General features: G+C 51.9%; 1 long non-coding RNA gene across 5 annotated transcripts; it reads left to right on the top strand.

Moving 5' to 3' along the window:
* The first annotated feature begins 1,721 nt into the window (after positions 1 to 1,721).
* Positions 1,722 to 16,768, top strand: LOC103349731 (uncharacterized). 5 transcript variants are annotated; one of them, XR_016234709.1, is made up of 4 exons: positions 1,722 to 1,890; positions 8,986 to 9,141; positions 16,223 to 16,344; positions 16,466 to 16,768. It is a non-coding gene; the product is annotated as an uncharacterized LOC103349731 (long non-coding RNA). The 5 variants fall into 5 exon arrangements; XR_007922999.3 differs by having other exon boundaries at positions 1,722 to 1,896; XR_016234708.1 differs by lacking the exon at positions 8,986 to 9,141 and having other exon boundaries at positions 1,722 to 1,896.
* Positions 16,769 to 21,926: the final 5,158 nt, after the last annotated feature.

Below are 21,926 nucleotides of genomic sequence, written 5' to 3'. Positions count from 1 at the left end.
GGGCTAAGCTGCCACCTGCGCCACTGGCATCCCGTATGAACGCAGCTTCTCTTCTGATCCAGCTCCCTGCTAATGTGTCTGGGAAGGCAGAAGAAGATGGCTCAAGTGCTTGGGCCCCTGCCACCCATGTGGGAGACCTGGATGGAGTTCCAGGATCCTGGCTGTGGCCTGGCCCAGTCCCAGCTGTTGGGGAATGAACCAGTGGATGGAAGACCTCTTTCTTTCTCTCTGTGACTGCAGGGACAGTTAGGAGGCGGTCTGGCCTGTCTGATGGAGCGGGGTGTTGGGAAGAGCTTTCCAGAAGTTGAGAGTGTCTTAGGGGATTCCTAGAGTCAGCGAGCGCAGGCTTGTGTTGGGGAAGAGGGAGTGTGCTGAGTGCAGGGACGACAGGAGCCAGGTGGAGGTGAGAAGCTGCAGATAGTTGGGGGTCGCTGGCACTTTGACAAGAGGCAGGGGACATCAGGATAGGAGGCTGGAGGGGGACTCCAGGCCTAATCCAGACTATCCAGGGTCCTATTAAAACTTGACTTGGGGCAGGTGTTGAGCGCAGTGGTTAACGTGATGCTTGGGACACCCGCATCCCATATCAGAGTGCTCGTTTTGAGTCCTGTCTCCACTTCCCACCCAGCTTCCTGCTAATGGGTGCCCTGGGAGGCAGCACGTGGGAGATCTGCATTGGGTTCCTGGCTCCTGGCTCCTGGCTCCTGGCTCCTGGCTTCAGCCTGGCCCAGCCCTACCTGTTGTGGGGGCATTTGGGGAACTAAACCAGTGGAGGGAAGGTTTCTGTCTCTCTGCTTTTCAAATAAAATGAAAATCAATACATAAACTTCAAAAAAAAAAGTTGTTACTCACGGGCCAGGGAGATTTGGGTTGTTAAACAGGGAAGGGGCATGGTCAGATTTTAGCCACATTACTCTGCCTGCTGTGTGGACAGTGGGTTGGGGGAGCACTTCTTTGTGTGAGGTCTCTTGGGATTGAGCTGAGCGCCCAGCCCAGGGTCACCCCCATCCACACTTAGTGAACACCGCATGTACTGGGCATGGTTCCTAGCAGACCCGTCTGGAGTACCTCATCCCCCTCCCCGACAACCCTGAGACACAGTATTTTCATCAGCCGTGTTTAGACGGTGACATAACCAGGCACAGAGAGGTTGAGTTGTACGTCCCAGCGGCAGAGCAGGCATGGGTAAGCCTGCTGCGTGGCTCCCGTCAGCCTGCAGCCCCGCTCCATCCTCCCTGTGGGACCTGCTTCTTGCTCACAGAGGCAGAATTTGGCACTGGCAAACCTGCTTCAGGTTTACGAAATCCTGCATGGGGATGACATCACCCCAGCCTTGCAATAATGGTTTCTGTGAAGTAGGCATTATTATTCATAGCTCAAGAAAAACTGAGGAAGCTAAGGAAACCACTGATTTGTCAAAGGTCAGAGGGAGGTGGCAGAGGTCCTACTCAGCTTCCATCCTCCGACTCCGAGTCCAGTGCTCAGGCCCCACGCTATTAGTCAGTGGGTGCTGCAGCCAGCCTCATGCCCCACACGTCCCGTGGCTCAAAGACCAGGGCACTTTCCACTGCTCTCAACTGTCTCCTGCCTAGGAAAATGCTTTTCTGGACAGAGGGAGTCACAGACAGATGTGCTGTTGGCATCGACTTCCTGTCATTGGGCAACAGCTTCCGCCATCTGGCCCAGGTTGACGTCAGCTCTCTGGGTTTCTGCCAGGGTTCTCTGGCCCAGGAAGCAGACTTCCGGCCGGCCAGGCTCTGAGCCGTCCCCGGCCTCCTGGAGGAGTGGGTCTCTCAACTGGCCAAGAGAAGAACTGAGAAATCAGATCTCACGGAAGATTGCTCTCTAGGAAATCAGTAAACGTGGAGGCGTGGAGATCGGGGACCCTGGGTAGGGGTGAGTAGGGAGCCCCTTCTGGGGCTGGTGCATGTCTTGGGGCGAGAGGGGAGGATCAAGTGATCAGACTGGGAGGCTGAGATTTCATGACTCAACAGACTCGAGGAAAACTGAGAGTGGACCCTGAAGAAAGATAAGCAAAGCTAAGGAAATTTGGAAAAAGCCACACAAAAGATACAAACACGGAAGGTCAAACGCAGGCCGAGAATTGAATGTTGATCACAGTCCCCATGGGTTTTCCTGTGGACACTAACTCTTGAACAAATCAAGAACACAGAAATATAAGCAGCCGTTGTGTTTTGCTTCTTTTAATTATAGAGGTGCACCGGCTGGGAGAAAACCTAAGTAATCGATAAACGAATCAAAACAGAAAGCTAAACTGTCCCTTGCCTCGCCCTCGCAGCCATCTCCAAATCACGTTTCCAGGCCCGGGTCATAAATGTTGTTAGTGACTTCAGTCATTCCTTCAGCAAACGTGCATCTTCTCTAACGGTCTCACCATGATCCTATGAGGTTGGAGCTACTGTGCTTTTATTATTATTATTTTTAAGATTTATGTTATTTATTTGAAAGGCAGAGTGACAGAGCGAGCGAGATCTTCCACTTGCCGGTTCGCTCCCCAAATGGCCACAATGGCTGGGGCTGGAGCCAAAAGGCTGAAGCCAGGAGCCTGGAACTCCATCTGGGCCTCTCAAGTGGGTGCAGGGGCCCAAGCACTTGGGCCATCTTCTGCTGCCTTCCCAGGTACATTAGCGGGGAGCTGGACTGGAAGTGGAGCAGCCGGGACTTGATCTGGTGCTAATCCTCTGTGCCATGCCAGCCCCAGGTTTAACAGTTTTTAAGTGTGCTGTTCAGTGTCATTAAGTACATGCATATTGTTGTACAACTGTCACCAACACCCATCTCCAGAGCCTTTTCATTTTCCCCGACTGAAACTACCCAGGAAACAAGTCCTCTTCATTCCTCACCCTCCTCAGCCCCAGGCAACCACCACTCCACTTTCTCTGTGGATTCGACTACTCTACATACCTCACAGAAGGCACTTAACATAGTGTTCTCAAGGAACATCCATGTTGTAGCATGTATCCATTTGTTTTCGTTTTTGAAGTTGCATAATGTTTCATCGAGTGTATATCCCACATATTGTTTATCTATTCATCGATCAATGGACTCTTGGAAAGTTTGTTTGGGGGCTGGCATTGTGCTTTAGCAAGTTAAGCTGAACCCATATCGGAGTGCTGTTTTGAGTCCCAGCTGCTCTGCTTCTGCTCCAGCTTCCTGCTAATGTGCCTGGGAGGGCAGCAGAAAATGACTCAGGTGCCACCCAATGTGGGAGACCTGGATGGACTTCCGGCTCCTGGCTTTGATCTGGCCCAACCCTGGCTCTTGTGGCCATTTGGGGAGTAGATCAGTGGATGCAAGATTCCTCTTCTTCTCTGCGTCTGTGCCTCTATTCGCTGTTACTCTGCCTTTCAAATAAATAAAACAAATCTTTAAAAATATATTTAAAAAGAACAAGCATATACTTTTAAAAAAAGATGTATTTATTTGAAAGGCGGAGTTACAGAGAGGCAGAGGCAGAGAGAGAGAGAGAGAGAGAGAGAGAGTCTTCCATCCACTGGTTCACCCCCTAATTGGGCCATCTTCTACTGCTTTCCCAGGCCATAGCAGAGAGCTGGATGGGAAGTGGAGCAGCCGGGACTTGAACCAGCACCCATATAGGATGCTGACACTGTAGGTGGCGGCTTTACCCATTATGCCACAGTGCCAGTCCCTGAAGTTTTATATTTTCATGAAGTCTTTTTTATTATTTTTTTTAATTTGAGAGGAAAAGAGAGAGAGAATTCTCCTCTGGTTCATTTCCCAAATGCCTACACTATCTGGGGCTGGGGCTGGGGCTGGGCCTGGCCAAATCAGGGAGCTGGGGACTCACTCCAGGTCTGGCGCAGGGGTGGCAGGGACCCGGTCAGCTTAGCCGGAACCTGTTGTCTATCAGGCTGCACATCAGCAGGAAGCTGGAATCAGGGGCAGAGCCAGCACTCAAACCCACGCACTCCCTGTGGGTGGCAGATCTCCCAGTTGGCCTCTTAACTACTAGGCCTGATGCCTACCCCTGAAATCTTGTTGCCTGTGCATTTGGTGCCATAGCTAAGAAATCATCATCTAATTTAAGATTGTAAAGATTTGCACCTCAGTGGAGGATGGCCCAAGTACTTGGGCCCTGCACCCCATGGGAGACCAGGATAAGTACCTGGCTCCTGCCATCGGATCAGCGTGGTGCACTGGCTGTGGTGGCCATTGGAGGGTGAACCAACGGCAAAGGAAGACCTTTCTCTCTGCTGTCTCTCTCTCTCACTGTCCACTCTGCCTGTCAAAAATAAATAAATAAATAAATAAATAAATAAATAAAATAAAATAAAATAAAAGATTTGCACTTATGCTTTCCTATAACAGTTTAATAGCTTTAGCTTTTGTCTTTGATCTGCTTTGAGCTAATTTTGGTCTATGGTGTGAGATAGGGGTCTGACTTCATATCTGGTCATCTCTGCCTTCACCCATCCTTGTACAGGTGAACAGCTTGTGTGCTCCATTAGAAAAAGGGCTGTGCTTGGTTTAGCTTGCCATTCTTTCCCAGAATCCACTTAGTTCCATACCGGACGCATACAAGAGGCTAAATGCAGGCTGGGTGAACAAACACAGGCGTGATGGAGGTCCAGAGAGGCTCAACAACTTGGCAAAAGTCACTCAGTGGACATGGCTCAAGCTCAGGTCTTTCCACTTGTTTCTCATTAAGAGTTTTTTGTAGTTCTAAATTTCTGAAACTTTCTTGGTTGGCAAAAGCCTTTGCTACAAGAAACCAGATTTCCCTAAAATTTCTTTTGCTTCCTCTTTGTGTATCACTCTGATACTGTTTGTAAAAAAGCAACTTCTCAAATTGAGTGGCTTGTGCTGCTTCTGCCTCCGGCTCCTCTACACCTGCTCCAGCCACACAAAGATTCCACTTCCTTCTATGGGGGTTTTGTAGTTGGAAAGTTCTAGATATCTGACCATAGCCTCCTGTTGCACAGTGGTACCATAAGCTCTCATGAGTGTTTAGTGCAACCATTTATTAAGCATGTGGTGTGTTGTGGAAGGCGTCTTGCAAACGGGCAAAGTTTTATGCTCTCTGCTCTGTGTGAAAGGCCACCTCGGTGAAGCCTTGCTCTGGCCCTGAAGTGGGGTTCCCTTTTTGGACTATGAGTTCTGGTCATCTCGGGGGAGAATGGAGCCAGGTGGCGGAAACTCCAACAACAAAGTTCTGATGGACTCTCCTTCTGGAAGTGAGGACGAGTGAGAGTCTTGCAGGAAAAAAAGAGCTGTGTTTCTCAAGGGGTCCAAAATTGAAGCTGAACCGGGAGCGAGTTAGGTTGATTCACCCGCCCCCATATTGGCAGGGTTGCGTTTGGGCTCCCCCTGTTGGAACCTTTGGCAAATAATTCTTTACATCACAAGAAAACTGGGGGTGGGGCGAAAGGAAGAACATTTATTGAAAGCTGGTTCCGGTTACATATTAGGCATTTTATTTAGGCATCTCATTTTCATTTTAAAGCAATACCACAGGTGGGTTCTCTCACTCCTGTTTTGCAGAGTTGGATGCTAAAACTTTTCCAAGTCATGCAAGGATTTGAACCCTGGGCTTTCCATTTCCTTCCTAGTGCCCTGAGCCATTGGGCAGAAATGGTGCCTGGGGGCCCCATGGAGTTCTGGTGATCCTCCTGACTGTGGGGTGCTGGGGCAGGCTGATAGCAGCCAGAGAGGGCGATCGTTAAATATTTAGAAAACCGTTGGTGGTTAGAGAGCTACCCCGGGAGGGAGTATTTACACCATGGAAATTGGCAGCCACTGCAAGCTAGAGATCCTCGTGTGCCCCACAAGCTGGATGCCCGGTCCATCAGTGTCACGAACTCACCTCTGAGGTGCTAGATGCCCTGAACAGAGCACAACCTTGGGACAGTGAGAGCTGGAGAGGTGCCCGGTGCCCGGTGGTCACTGACCGACAGCTGCAGACAGAAGAAGGGGAGACACATCTTCTGGAAAATGGGGAGGTTCGTGCATCTGGGAGAGGGAGGGCTGGTTACTCACAAGTGGACACAGGGACAATTTTTTTTTAATTGACTGATTGGTTTGAGAGGTAGTGAGACATACAGAGAGATACAGAGAGATCTCCCATCCACGGGTTCATCCTCCAAATGCCTGCAATGCCAGGGCTGGGCCGGGACTGCAGCTGGGAGCTGAGACCTGAATCCAGGTCTCCCATGTATGCGGCTGGGACCCAAGCACCTGCTGCCTCCTGAAGCCAGGAGCCAGGTGCTTTCTCCTGGTCTCCCATGCGGGTGCAGGGCCCAAGGACTTGGGCCATCCTCCCCTGCCTTCCTGGGCCACAGCAGAGAGCTGGACTGGAAGAGGAGCAACCGGGACAGAATCTGGCACCCCAGCTGGGACTAGAACCCGGTGTGCTGGTGCCGCAGGTGGAAGATTAGCCAAGTGAGCCGTGGCATGGTCCTCTTTTTTAAAGATGTATTTATTTGCTTGAAAGGCAGAGTTACAGAGAGGCAGAGGAAGACAGTTTTCCAACTGCTGGCTCACTCCCCAATTTGCCGCAATGGCTGGAGCTGTGCTGATCCAAAGCCAGGAGCAAGGAGCTTCTTCCAGGTCTCCCACATGGGTGCAGGGGCCCAAGGACTTGGGCCGTCTTCTACTGCTTTCCCAGGCCATACCAGAGAGCTGGATCAGAAGTGGAGCAGCCAGGTCTCAAACCCATGCCTATATGGGATGCCGGCACTGCAGGCAGTGGCTTTACCTGCTATGCCACAGCACGGTCCCCATGAGTCTGTTTAGAGAAGGCTACAAACCCACCACCCACCCCTGCCGGCTCCAGGCTCCCTTTCTGAGCTCAGGTCCACCCTCACCTGTGTCTGCCTGGATTTCCGTCTCTTTCAGAGACCACTGTTACTCACAGGGGTGTGACCCACCCCTACGGGGTCCGGGCAGGAGAGCCACCATCTCCAGGTAACACCCACACAGTGAGAAGTGAGAGGGGTGTGGTCATTTGTTCCAGGTACTGTTGACCCTCTTTGAGGCTCACCCTAGAGCAAGAGATTGTGATCAAAGCGAAACCCGCCTTGCACGGCAGGATCCGTGGGACTGCTGAGACATTTAGGATTGATGAGTCTCTTTGGCAGGGCAGGCTTCCACCTGCTGGTACTGCTCCCGCCTAAGGTGGGTGGGCGGGGACCTCACGGGAAAGGCGGACCCTGGAGTCTGTGCAATCAGAGGGAGGCCTGACCTCACAGGCTGCCGGTTTCTGCTAAGCAGAGGCTAGCACTGGGTGGCCCAGAAACTGACGATCAGCTGAATACTGGCTGGTCACCAGCCCTGCACCAGCTTGCCTAATTTGAGAAAGCCTGCTCCTATTGCTTGTGCATGTGAACTTGCTAGGCAAGGCTGCTTTAAGTATCTCGGGGGTGTCAGGAGCGGTGCAAGATGCTGGGTGCAGCCATGAACAGGACAGGTCATGTTGGCTCCACGGCACGCTATGAAGGAAAGGGAGGACGTTTAGTGAGGCATCTCATTTAGTCCAGGCTGACAAGGAGTGCGTGGGGAAGAGGATCTCTCAGGGATCAGCACTCTTTTCAGGGAGTGTCTGCTGTGTGCACTGGTGCCCATGGCTGGTGTGGAGTGCGCTCCAATACACGTGGTTGAAAGAATAAAGGATCAGGGATGGCACTGTGGTGTAGTGGGTAAAGCCGCCGCCTGCAGCGCCGGCATCCCATATGGGTGCTGGTTCGAGTCCCGGTTGCTCCACTTCCCATCCAGCTCTCTGCTATGGCCCAGGAAAGCAGTAGAAGACGGCCCAAGTCCTTGGGCCCCTGCACCCACGTGGGAGACCTGAAAGAAGCTCCTGGCTCCTGGCTTTGGATTGGTGCAGCTCCGGCCATTGCGGCCAATTGGGGAGTGAACCAATGGATGGAAGACCTCTCTCTCTCTCTCTCTCTCTGCCTCTCTGTGTAACTCTGACTTTCAAATAAATAAATAAATCTTTAAAAAAAGAATAAAGGATCCTAGCTGAAGAGGGTGTGTAGGTGTGTGTGGGCATGGTGTAGTTCAGGTTGGCAAAACAGCTTTTGTAAAACTACTGAAGTTCTAATTAATGGTAGGTGAGAGAGTGACACCAGTGAGATGTGTCTTATTCCTATAGCAATCTGACACAGATTCCTTCCCTCTTAGGTCTAAAACGAGTTTACCACTTATTGGCTGCAAGAGCAGTAAGTTGTCTGCCTTTCCTTTGCCTCTTTTTTCTATACATTCTACATGAATAACAATATACATATATATAAATCAAAATCTAAATGATATTTGGGAGACATAAATTGGAATACGTTATTTGAGATATATTTTTTAAAGATGTGTTTATTTATTTGAAAGAGTTACAGGGGGAGAGGGAGAGAGAGAGAGAGAGAGAGATCTTCCATCCACAGGTTCACTCTCCAAAGGGCCACAATGGCTGGAGCTGGGCTGGTCTGAAGCCAGGAGCTTCTTCCAGTCTCCCACGTGAGTGCAGGAGCCTAAGGACTCAGGCCATCCTCCACTGCTCTCTGAGGTCATTAGCAGGGAGCTGGATCGAAAGTGAAGCAGCTAGGACTTGAGCTGGTGTCCATATGGGAGGCCAGCGCCGCAGGTGGCGGCTTTCCCCATTACACCACAACGCTGGCCCCTAACTGAAATAGTATAGTCAATACTTGATAACCATTACTATTATTTATGCGCACCAAGCTTATATCCAAAAGGACTTTGATAGATAGAAAATACACACAAAGGATAAATCTGGGTATCACTAAACAAGAGTAAAATAATAAATTGAGTAGGAAGTGGGAAGGGTGCAGGTGGCCCAAGGCAATGTCTACATAGAGAGAGAAAGGGATGTGGAGGAGGAGCCCAGAGCCTTCGCTGGTGCAGAGGGTCCTCGCGCATGGCCTGCTGGGTGCCCTTAGGCAGCCCCCGCCCCTTGGTCTTGTCCAACCAGCAAGGCGGTCTTTTTATTTTCCCCAGGGAGCTCAGAATCTTTGAGAGCCCCACATCCGTCTGTATCAAGCTGGAGGAGACGTACTTAGTGCTGGGGCAGCTGTTGTGTGCTCACTCCGAGGCCATGCTCCAGGGGAGGAGAGACCCCTGTCTGACCTGTAACAAAAAGCACCAGAGGTCTTGGTAAGTCTCAGATTAGAGGAAGCATAAACACTTCTCCAGGACTTGGGGGGCCTTCCTCAATTGTGTTTATGTAGAGCAGCCGCTGCTTCCTGTTTGCGTTTTCCTACCGCAAGTGAACCACCACTGTGCTACTTTCACTGCTGGGAACGCCGCTGCAACAGCTTCTCAAATCTTTTTTGGGTATCTGCCTTTATTGTGAATTAACAGAGCCGATCAAAATGCCAGGCTCCCCCCTCCCCACCCCTAATTTCTAATTCCTACTTTCATTACTTCTATTGCCAAGTGTCAACAATGACTTCCTTTCTGGGCAATTTTCACAAAGCAACAAAGTGTTTTCAAAAGTCCTTTCCCATAGGTTCCTGCCCACGCGACCACCTGCCGAGAAACACAGGCAGTTTGGGGAAACTGGGTGGTCTCCTCCCAACAACCACAACCCGCAGACGCCTGGTCTACCATGGATCACGCCTGCGGCTCAGGACAAAGGGGCGTTCTCACCAGGCAGGAGTCTTCACGGCCAAGCGAGGCGAGTGGAAGTGTCAGATCTGCAGGTGCCACGCGCACTGTCCTCAATACCCCTCCAGCAAGGAGACACAGCCACAGTAGTACAGCCACGACCCTGCTGTTCCTCCATGGAGGTGATTCTACTTAGGACTGGGGGCTGCTACAGAGTTAAGTCTCATTGTTAATTTTATGGTTTTAGGGTGTGTGTATGCGTTCGTGCTCTTGCACCTTGGTCAAGTCGATGCACACAACTCACGCACGGGCTTCCGGATAGGAGCAGCAGCTGGTTGGACACAGCTGCAGGAAGGCTTGTGCCGCTTATTACCGCACAGAATGGTAGAAGACACAATGATCCATACCTTTTTTTTTTTTAAAAAGATTTTATTTATTTATTTGAAACTCAGAGAGAGATCTTCCATCTGCTGATTCACTCCCCAAATGGCTGCAACGGCCAGGGTTGGGCCAGGCTGAAGCCAGGAGCCTGGAGCTTCACCTGTGTCTCCCACGTGGGTGGCAGGGTGAGGCCATATTCAGCCGCCTTCCCAGACCATTAGCAGGAGCTGGGTGGGAAACGGAGCAGCCGGACATGAATGAGCCGGGATGCGGCACTGCAGGTGGAGCTATACTTTACTAGTGATAAGGGAGCTGGGGTGGAACTGGTGCTGTACCATTCCTTTGCTGTCACTGAGGAATAGCCCCCACCCCCACCTCCCACCACCCCACCTCCCACCACCCCACCCACGGCATCTTGTTGTTCTTATCATAAGGGTTTGTGACAGCCCTTAGACTTTATCTGCAGAGTGGCCTCTTGGGCGCACAGATGGCAGCTTCCTTCCGAGACACCAGGAGACTCAAGATGGCACCACTGTGGCTTGCTGTGGCACAGATGAAAGAACCTCTGTTCATTGTGTTCTGAGGTCTTTGGCCCTCTGGTGACCTCTGACCTCTGACCTTGGCACCTTTGCTAGGCTTGTATGACCTTTCAGTTGTTGTGTATGACTGTCAGTGTGTGAAATAGGAAACAGCTAAGAGACGTGCTCCTGAGACGTGTCGGCGAGACTGTCCTTGAGAGACGGAAGCGAGCAGCCAGTACCTAGTAGGCCTTTGAGGGTATCATTTTTTTTAAAAGATTCATTTATTTTACTTGAAAGTCATAGTTACACAGAGAGAGAAGAAGGGGCAGAGAGAGAGAGAGAGAGGTCTTCCATCCACTGGTTCACTCCCCAATTGGCTGCAATGGCCGCAGCTGCACCAATCCGAAGCCAGGAGCCAGGAGCTTCTTTCAGGTCTCCCATGTGGGTGCAGGGGCCCAAGGACTTGGACCATCTTCTACTGCTTTCCCAGGCCACAGCAGAGAGCTGGATCGGAAGTGGAGCAGCCAGGATATGCCCATATGGGGATGCCGGTACCTCAGGCGGTGGCTTTACCCGCTACATCACAGTGGCGGCCTCTTTGAGGGTATCATTTTTAGGATAATTATTTTTGAATTTTTGAAGCCCACATATAGTTTTTGTCATAATACACAATTTCGTATTGTATTATTAAACTTTTACTTGAAAGAGAGACAGATATTTCATCCACTAGTTCATATCCCAAATGTTTGTAACAGCCAGGGCTGGGCCAGGCGGAAGCCAGGAGCCAGGACCTCCGTCTCATGTGGGTGGCAGAGACCCAAGTGCTTGCCCCATCATCTGCTGCCTCCCATGATGGATAGACTCAAATCCATACACTCTTGGGATCGGCACTGTGTGTGGTATATCGGATAAAGCAGCTGCTTGCAGTGCCAGCATCCCATATGGGCGCCGGTTTGAGTCCTGGCTGTTCCACTTCCGATCCAGCTCTCTGCTGTGGTCTGGGAAAGCAGTGGAAGATGGCCCAAGTCCTTGGGCCCCTGCACTCGCACGGGAGACCTGGAAGAAGCTCCTGGCTCCTGGCTTTGGATCGGCACAGCTCAGACCATTGTGGCCAATTGGGGAGTGAACCAGTGGATGGAGGACCTCTCTCTCTTTCTCTGCCTCTCCTTCTCTCTCTGTGTAACTATGACTTTCAAATAAGTAAATAAGATCTTAAAAAAAAAATCCATGCACTCTGATGCAGGATGTGAGCCTGCAAGGCAGTGGCTTAACCCCCTGTACCACAAAGCCTGTTCATGTTGAGAGTATTAAATGTGACAATCTATTCCTCATTACACATCAGGGGATTCACACAGGGGAGAAACCCAGAAAACATCTTCCCGGAATCCAAGCATAACAGGCAACATGGAATTCACACATGAGAAACCTTTGGAAAGCAAGGAATGTGAAAAACAAAACAAAACAAAGCGAACAACAAAATAGCTTTTGCCAGAAGTGAGACCTCAACAGGCATCAGAGGAACCGTGGGAGGCAAAAACCCCAGTGATGTAACGGATGGAAAAGGTCCGTTTGCAGAAGTTCCGTCTTCAGCCTGAATCCAAGGATTCACAGCTGAGACACGTGTGTGCGGGCAAGCCTTCTACCGCCAATCATTCTCGCTGTCCACCAAAGAGCTCACACGGGGGAAAACCCGACGAATGTAATGCAAGTGGAGACACCTTGTACTAGAAAGGCACGCTGCCACCACAGCAACATGACACAGAGGAAACCCTGGGAGCGTGATGGATGTGGAAACAGCCCTTGCTGGAGGTCATGCCTCAGCAGGTGCCTAGAGGATTCACACGGGGCAGCCATGCTGTGCGACACAGCCTGGCCGGGCGTGTCGATCAGGATCTGCTTTCTTCTCTCTGACAAACAAGCTGCATTTTTGTCCTCGCCTTACTGTAAGTGGGGCAATGAAGCTGAGCTCTCTGCTGTCAGGCGTGAATTTTGTTAACAAATAATTATTCGGTCTATAACACTCAAAAATAAATAAATAAATGGGATAAAGCATATAAAGGCCTAGCCCAGCACCTGGCACATGGGAGAACTCAGTACAGACTAGCGTGTGAAGGGAAGGGGTATTTGGCACTTGGCATGCTTGCATCCCCAATCACAGTGCTTGAGCTGGAGTCCCCGCTACTCTGCCTCCAGATTCCTGCTAATGTGCACCCCTGGGAGGCAGCAGACTCAAGTACTTGGGTCCCTGCCACCCATGGGAGACACCCATGTGAATGCAGGGGCCCAAGGACTTAGGCCATCTTCCACTGCTCTCCCAGGCCACAGCAGAGAGCTGGATGGGAAGTGGAGCAGCTGGGACTCGAAGTGGCGCCCCTATGGGATGCTGGCTTGCAGGCGGCCGCTTTATACCACAGCGCCAACCCCTAATTTCTAGATCTTCTGACTTAAGAGCATTCAGGTTGTGGAGCAGGATTTACCTTTGTTTGAAACAGAGACCCATGCATGGTGCAGGTTGACAGCAGGCCACTTGGTGGTGGTATTTGGCGAAACGTCCCAACCCCCTCTCTTTCAGGATCACAGACCCAATTGGGAGCAGAAATATCAGTCACACCAGCAGATCTCACTCATCCGGGGAGGTCCTGGACGATGCCAGAATCTGGGCTCCAGATGGGCAGACGCTGGAACCGCTGGAGAGACGCGATCCCGGCCCCGCCCCTCGGGCGGGCGGCTGAGTGCCCCCTGCACTCCTGGGTCTCTCCTCGGTGCTGGGTTAGCCCCGTGTACCCAGGGATGGGGAGAGGTGGCCGGGACAAGGAAGAGCCTTTTAGAGAGAGGGAGAGAAGCAGCCCTGCGGTCTGGGGCCTTGAAGTGGTCTTTACTTAACATGGCCAAGACTCCTAGGTTCAGGTCAGTGGGAAATCTAGCCTGGAATCTGGGATTTTTTTGTTTGTTTTTCAGATTCCCCCAAATATCTTACGTGGTCAAAACAAGTTGGCTGTTATGAATTAGGATTGAAATAAAGTCCCTATGTTTATTGGTTGACATTTTTATTTTGTCTCCTTTAATGTCTAAGTTCTCTAGCTCATTCTTTTTGTCTTTTGCAATACATTTGTGGAAGAAAAAAAAATTTTTTTTGATCCATTACAGCTTCCCAGCATGGGTTTTGCTGATTGGACTGCTCAGTCGCTCTGTCACACATTCTTCTGTCCACTGCCTTCCTTGAAAATGGTGATTTCACTTGGGCAAAGTGTTTGCCTTTTTTTTTTTTTTAATAATATGCATTTCTGGGGCCAGCGCTGTTGTGTAGCAGGTAAGGCTGCTGCCTGCAGTGCCAGCATCCCATGTGGGTGCTGATTCACGTCCCTGCTGCTCCACTTCCGATCCAGTTCTCTGTTATGGCCTGGGAAAGCACCTGCACCTGAGTGGAGGCCCAGAGGAAGCTCCTGGCTTCAGACGGGTGCAGCTCTGGCCGTTGCAGCCAATTGGGGAGTGAACCAGCTGATGGAAGGCCTCTCTCTCTCTCTCTCTGCCTCTCCTTCTCTCTGTGTGTAGCTCTGCCTTTCAAATAAATAAATCTTTAAAAAATATGCATTTCCCATGACCTTTTTTTTAAAAAATATTTTATTTATGTATTTGAAAGGCAGAATTACAGAGAAGCAGAGGCAAAGAGAGAGAGAGCGAGGTCTTCCATCTGCCAGTTCACTGCCCAGCTGGCTGCAACGGCTGGAGCTGGGCTGATGCAAAGGAGCTTCTTCCAGGGCTCCCACACGGGTGCAGGGGCCCAAGCACTTGGGTCATCTTCACTGCTTTCCCTAGCGCATTTGCAGGGAGCTGGATCAGAAGTGGAGCGGCTGGGACTCGAACCGGTTGCCATATGGGATGCTGGCACTGCAGGCGGCGGCTTTACCCGCTACACCACAGCGCTGGCCCCTCTGTGCTTTTGCAGCACTGCTTCTCAGCAAGTGTGTGAACTTCCTACAGGAAGCACAAAAGACCAGGGCTTGTGTTTCCTTAGATGATGCTTGAAGTCATTGTGACCATGGACGAATCTGGATCTCATTAGGAGCTGCAGACTGGTGACGCAGAACCCTGTCACCCCTTTCCCCTTTACTAGCTGAACCACGTCTGCAAGAGAAAGTGTGCTGCCCACCATGGGGAGGTTACGGTGCCCCTGGGCAGGGCAGCATTAGTGTTTGGTTTCCCGGTGTGACCATTTTTCCGATTGCTTGGTTGCCCACCTAAATTCTGCTAAAAGTGACCATTTTTTAAAAAGATTTATTGATTTACTTGCAAGTCAGAGTTACACAGAGAGAAAAGAGGCAGAGAGAAAGAGAGAAAGAGAGAAATCTTCCATCTGCTGGTTCACTCCCCAATTGGCTGCAACAGCCGGAGCTACACTGATCCAAAGCAAGGAGCCAGGGACTTCCTCTGGGTTTCTCACGCAAGTGCAGGGGCCCAAGGATTTGGGCCATCCTCCACTGCTTTCCCAGGCCATAGCAGAACGCTGGATCAGAAGTAGAACAGCTGGGTCTAGAACCAGTGCCCATATGGGATGCTGGTGCTTCAGGCCAGGGTACTAACCCGCTGCGCCACAGCGCCAGCCCCCAAAAGTGACCATTTTAAAAACATTGTTATGAGATCACAGATTTAAACATACCTGATGCACTTCAGGCCATTGTAGTCATTCCTGTCATCAGTCCTCAAATTGAACCACCTTGGGCAAGGGAGAGTCCCTTCACCCCCTTTTATTTTATTTTATTTTATTTTATTTTATTTTATTTTGACAGGCAGAGTGGACAGTGAGAGAGAGAGACAGAGAGAAAGGTCTTCCTTTGCCGTTGGTTCACCCTCCAATGGCCGCCGCGGCCGGCGCGCTGCGGCCGGCGCAGCGCGCTGATCCGATGGCAGGAGCCAGGAGCCAGGTGCTTTTCCTGGTCTCCCATGGGGTGCAGGGCCCAAGCACCTGGGCCATCCTCCACTGCACTCCCTGGCCACAGCAGAGGGCTGGCCTGGAAGAGGGGCAACCGGGACAGAATCCGGCGCCCCGACCGGGACTAGAACCCGGTGTGCCGGCGCCGCTAGGCGGAGGATTAGCCTAGTGAGCCGCGGCGCCGGCCCCTTCACCCCATTTTGAGGTATTCCTAAAAGACTGATAGCAGCCACCGCCACTGCCGCCGCCGCCGCCTCCTCCTCCTCCTCCTCCTCCTCTTCTTCTTCTACCTCTTCTTCTAACATGTTAACTTCTGAGACATTTTATTTTATTTCAAAGGCAGAAGGCGGGGGAGGACTCTCCCATGCCCTGGTTCACTCCCCAAATGGCCGCAACAGCTGAAGCTGGGCCAGGTTGAAGCCAGGAGCCTGGAGCTCCATTCAGGTCTCCCATGTAGGTGGCAAGGACTAAGGACTCAAGCCCTGAGCCACTGTTTGCAGCCTCCCAGCTGCTTTAGCAAAACGCTGCATCAGACATGGAGTAGCCGAGGCTCTAAACAGGCTTTCTGACATGGGATGTGGGTGTCCCAGGCGGCGGCTTAACCCGTTGGGCCACAATGCTTTCTTTATTCCCTTTTTTATTCTTTGTAATACTTCCTGTCTAATTTCAGCCAACTCTCTCTTCCTAGACATTTGAGTTCTTTCTAGTCTTTTGATATTACCAACAGGGCTGCAGTAAATAACCTTACGCGAGTAATTTTCCATATTTTTGGCACTATTTTTTTTTTTTTGACTAGGTTCCTAGAAGTGGCATTGCAGGCTTGAAGAGGAAATGCGTATTTAACTTGGTCAGAGATTGCCATCCCAATTCCCCTCCACGGGGCTTGCCTCAGTCTGCATGCTCACCAACAATGCACAGGTGTGTCTGTTTCTCTGCCGCTTTGCCAACTAAGCGTGTTGACAAGTTTTGGGATTTTTGCCAATCTGATAGGTAAAACAGGCTCCTTTGGTACAGTTCTGATGCGTATTTTTCTTATTAGAAACAAGGTTGTGGCAGCTTTGGGATCCACAAGGAGGGAAGGCCTATGCTTCCGGGAATGGAGAGTCCCTACCCGTACTTCCAGGGAAGAAAAGTCCATGTCAAGGTCCCTGCGGGTGCCTAAAGGTCAACCAATGAGGATCAGACCCGCCTCAACCTTTAACCCTGATGCCCTGAATCTATAAAAGGAGCCCTCCCAATCGCTGACGCGCGACTTCCCCGGCCCCCCCGCTCTGTTGCTCTGTTGGGACCGCGGAACCTCGCCAGGGAGCGGAACCCCAATAAAAGCCTGTGAATTAATTGATTCGTCTGCCTGGGAAGATTTGTTACGCACTGGACACCTTGCAGGTTGAACAGCTTTTCTACATGCTATGTGGCCCTTTTTTTGTTTTCTGTAGGCTGTTTGTCTCTCTTGCCCAATTTTTAAATTCAGTTGGTTCTTTCTCACTCCTTGTAGACACCTTCTATATTGAGGGTGTTAACCATTTGTCTGGGATAGGTTTGCTGTTTGTTATTTTACTTTGCTTTCCTGACTAAAGCTGTTGCTTTTACATCTTGATGCAGTCAGATTTATCACTGCTTCCCCTGATCTACAGCTGGACTTTTTTTTTTTAAGGGAAAAGGTTTATTGGGGGAAAACCCAGCAGACTGGAGGCAAGGGATGAAGAAGGAAAAAGAGGAGTGAAGGAGAGTGTAACAGAGAGAGAAAGAGAGGAGAGGAGCTAGCGAGGAGAGAGAGAGAGCAGAGAGAAGAGAGACGGGGGTGGGGGAGAGGAGAGCAGAGAGCGCGAGAGTACACCTGGACTTCTTATTTATTTATTTATTTATTTTTATTTTTTGACAGGCAGAGCGGACAGTGAGAGAGAGAGACAGAGAGAAAGGTCTTCCTTTGCTGTTGGTTCACCCTCCAATGGCCACCTTGGCCGGTGCGCTGCGGCCGGGGCACCGCGCTGATCCGATGGCAGGAGCCAGGAGCCAGGTGCTTCTCCTGGTCTCCCATGGGGTGCAGGGCCCAAGCACCTGGGCCATCCTCCACTGCACTCCTGGGCCACAGCAGAGAGCTGGCCTGGAAGAGGGGCAACCGGGACAGAATCCGGCACCCCAACCGGGACTAGAACCTAGTGTGCTGGCGCTGCTAGGCGGAGGATTAGCCTAGTGAGCCGCGGCGCCGGCCTGGACTTTTTATTTATTTATTTGTCAGAGTTAGACAGTGAGAGAGAGAGAGAAAGAGAGAGAGCGAGAAAGGTCTTCCTTCAGTTGGTTCACCCCCCAAATGGCCAATTCGGCCGGAGCTATGCTGATCCGAAGCCAGGAGCCAGGAGCTTCTTCCAGGTCTCCCACATGGGTGCAGAGGCCCAGGGACTTGGGCCATCTTCTGCTGCTTTCCCAGGCCATAGCAGAAAGCTGGATGGGAAGTGGAGCAGCTGGGTCTTGAACTGGCGCCCATATGGGAAGCGGGCACAGCAGGCCAGGGTGTTAACCTGCTGTGCCATAGCGCTGGCTCCTAGAAAGATTCCATATGCATAACTTTTTAAAAAAAATTTTTGACAGGCAGAGTGGACAGTGAGAGAGAGAGACAGGGAGAAAGGTCTTCCTTTACCATTGGTTCACCCTCCAATGGCCACTGTGGCCGGTGCGCTGCAGCCAGCACACCGCGCTGATCTGAAGCCAGGAGCCAGGTGCTTTTTCTCCCATGCGGGTGCAGAGCCCAAGTACTTGGGCCATCCTCCACTGCACTCCCGGGCCACAGCAGAGAGCTGGACTGGAAGAGGGGCAACCGGGACAGAATCCGGCACCCCAACCGGGACTAGAACCCGGTGTGCCGGCACCGCAAGGTGGAGGATTAGCCTATTGAGCCGCGGTGCCGGCCCATAACTTTTATCTTTTTTTTTTCCCACATCAGATCTCAAATTCACAGTCTCCCCCGCCCCCCCCCCTTCAACTTGACTTTTCCTGGATTTTTTATTCTTTTCTTGGCTCAGACAAAACTGGACGTGGGTCAAAATCAACATCTGCTCAGCTGCAGGCCTTTGCTCCCATTTTGTTGCTGCTTATTTGTCTTTCCTGGATTGTGATTTCTACACACATTTTTTTTCCAGCAGTTCAAAGGGCTGATGACCTTGGGGGCTTGAAGCAGAGTACACCAAGGTCCTGACCAGACAGTGATTCAAGCTGGACATCCTGCAGATGCCCTGGGAGCCCAGTGCGTGGGGGGTGGCGGTGGGGGCAGAGGGGGCAGGTGCTCACTGGTGTTGGAGCTCAGAAGCTGCTTCTGTTGATGACCCACATTTCCTGTTTCCGCCCACCCCCTCTCCGAATTCCCACATTGTGAAAGACGAGAAGACAGGTGCGGGGGCGCAGAGGATGGCAGGGTGCGGGGGTTGGCTCCTTCTTCCTGGATGCTCCCCTCATGCCCGGGGCAGATCCGCACAGAGCTGTTTTCCCACGGCCAGGTGCCAGAGGCTGAGCGCGGGCTGTGTCAGGAGTAGGTTATGTCGACCTGTTGGTGGGCGAGAGCGGTTGTTTCCAGAAGGGAGAAGAAGCTCACGCCGCTAGGGAGCAGTCGGGTTCGCTTCTCTACGGCATCCAATTCAGACTGAAGAATCCCACAGTCTGCTGCTTCCGGAGTAAAAAGGTCACTGCAGCCTGCATTTCTCTTGGTTTCGCCATCTAAAGAGCACCCCCTGCTCTCCCTGCACGCTCTGTCCCCCAGATGCGCTCAGCTCAGCTCAGCATGGCAGCATGGCTGGCTGCGGCGAGCCCGTCTCACTGCGCTGTAAGGATCTGGGGCCAGCATGGGGCTCTGGGTCTCCGGCTTTTATTTTGTAGCCAGCATAATGCCTGGGTAGGCACGGTGCGGGGCCTCCTCAAGGTCTGTGGGATGACTGAATGCGTGCGAAAGATGGGGAGGGGTACTGTGAAGATGAAGGGGCCCGAGCGGAGGCCCTGGGGAGGAGGGGGAAGAGAACAGACTGGGGGTGAAGCCGTGGAGCCTGCAGGAGCTGGGCCGATGGCGGGAAGGGGCCTGGGCTTCTGTGTGTTCAGAAGCACAGAAAAGAGGCCACATCCAGGTGAAATAGTTGTTTTCAAATTTACTTTTATTTATTTTCTTTATTTACTTGAGAGAAAGAGTTACAGAGAGAAAGAGAGAGAGAGAGAGAGAGAGGTCTTCATCTGCCAGTTCACTCCCCAATTGGCTTCAATGGCCGGAACTGGGCAGATCTGAAGCCAGGAGCCAGGAACTTCCTCCAGGTCTTCCATGTGGATGCAGGGGCCCAAGGACTTGGGCCATCTTCCACTGCTTTCCCAGGCCATCAGCAGGGAGCTGGATCAGAAGAGGAGCAGCTGGGACATGAACCGGTGCCCATATGGGATGTCGGCACTGCAGGCAGAGGCTTAACCTACTATGCCACAACGCCGACCCCAGTAGTTCTGTTTTTAGCAAGTTCAGTTGCTGAGAAAATGACGTAGACTGTGACCATCCCAAGTTCCTTACCTCTTACCACATTTTGTTTTCTGAACGCGTTGTCTGAACATTTCAGTCCCTATCCAAGCATCCTCCTTTCACCAACGAACACAAAACCCTGGTGCCTTCTACAAAGCAGCTGCTATGCAACAGGTGTTCCTGCTCTGTCCGGTGGCAAAGGACAGAGACACGCCCAGGTCACCCCAGGGAGCCCCAAGCCGAGGCAGAGCGTGCCCAGGAGGCAGCAGCCCGGGACAGCGGGGGCCTGGCAGGGAGGGGAAGCCTCTCTGTGCGCTCAGGGCTGAGTTCTTCTCATTTACCTGTGGGAGAAGCACTCGAGTGTGTCCCTGGAGAACACGACATCGATGCAGGGTCTCGTCGGAAAGTTACACTGAGCGCAGCGCAGAGGAAGGGGTCTTTCCTTGAGCAGAGAAGCAAGAAGCGTGCGGGGGGTACGTGCTTAGTGGAGGCCATCCTAGGGCCGGGCGTGTCTGACAAGGAAGGCTTACTTGGCCCTTGTTCTGGACTGTTCTTCCCCTTTTTGAATGGCCTGGCCATGTTCAAGGCTCTGCTGCAGCTGAGGTTGTTGCCGACGAAGTCCACAGAAACCAACTGCACTGGAGACTGCGGGAGCAAAGGCCCAGTTCACTTAGGCGTGCGGGCTCCACTAGGCTCCCATCTCTGCACTCTGCACTTTTTTTTTTTTTAATTTGACAAGTGAGTTATAGACAGAGAGAGAGAGGCCTTCCTTCCGTTGGTTCACTTCCCAAATGGCCGTGATGGCCGGAGCTGCACCGATGTGAAGCCAGGAGCCAGGTGCTTCTCCTGGTCTCCCACGCAGGTGCAGGGCCCAAGCACTTGGGCCATCCTCCACTGCCCTCCCGGCCACAGCAGAGAGTTGGCCTGGAAGAGGAGCAACTGGGACTAGAACCCGCTGCTCTTTTTTTTTTTTTTTTTTTTGAAGATTTATTTTAGTTATTTGAGAAGCAGGGTTAAAGACAGAGAAAAAGGAGAGACAGAGAAAGAGGTCTTCCATCCGCTGGTTTACTCCCCCAAATAGCTGCAGTGGCTGGAGCTGAGCCGATCCAAATCCAGGAGCCAGGAGCTTCTCCTGGGTCTCCCAGGTGGGTACAGGAGCCCAAGCACTTGGTCCATCTTCCACTGCTTTCCCTAGCACATTAGCAGGGAGCTGGATGGGAAGTGGAGCAGCTGGGACTTGAGCTGGCGCCCATATGGGATGCAAGTACCACAGGCAGAGGCTTAACCTGCTGTGTCACAGTGCTGGCCCGGGAACCAGATTCTAAGGTCAATATGGGTTTGCTTAGACCCAGCTGGCCCTTTGCTGACAAGCTGGAGAGAGTCTGTAGCAACCCCTCAAACCGGCTCCTTAGTGGGGGAGGGGGTCTGTAACAAGGTGACCCCGGCCCAGTGTCAGCTGTTCTGTTTTTTTTTTTTTTTCAAGTTTATTTTTATTTGAAAGGCCGAGTTGCAGAGAGAGCTGGAGAGATGGAGGTGGAGATGGACGAACTTCTTCCATCCACTGGTTTGTTCCCCAGACGCCCACAGTTGCCCACCGCAGAAGCCACTGTGGCTGGCGCTTGCTCCCTCCGCCTCGTGGCTGGCTGTGGTGCTTCCCCATGTGGCCACCCCTACGTGGCCTGGACGCCTCCTGATTCTAGGGAACAGTGCGTTGGTGCCCCTCACCACATTCCAGGGTCTGTGTGTCTCGCACGCTGTGCAGCCTCTGAGCCCTGTGCTTACAGCTACCTCTACCTCACCCCGACAAGCTCATTTCCCACTTTGTTCCCCCCCCCCAACTAAGATTTATTTTATTTATTTGCAAGGCAGAATGATGGGGTGGGGCAGGGGAGAGAGACAGAGAGAGAGAGATCTTTTATCCGCGGGTTCACTCCCCAATGGCTGGAGCAGCTGGGGCTGGTCTGGGCTGAAGCCAGGAGCCTGGAACTCCATCTGGGCCTCCCGTGTGGGTGCAGGG

This window comes from Oryctolagus cuniculus, chromosome 5, assembly GCF_051225735.1.
Source record: "Oryctolagus cuniculus isolate XC-2025 breed Fujian yellow rabbit chromosome 5, ASM5122573v1, whole genome shotgun sequence".
Lineage (NCBI taxonomy): Eukaryota > Metazoa > Chordata > Mammalia > Lagomorpha > Leporidae > Oryctolagus > Oryctolagus cuniculus.
The sequence above is the reverse complement of the archived record's forward strand: the minus strand, read 5'-3'. Positions and strand labels throughout refer to the sequence as shown.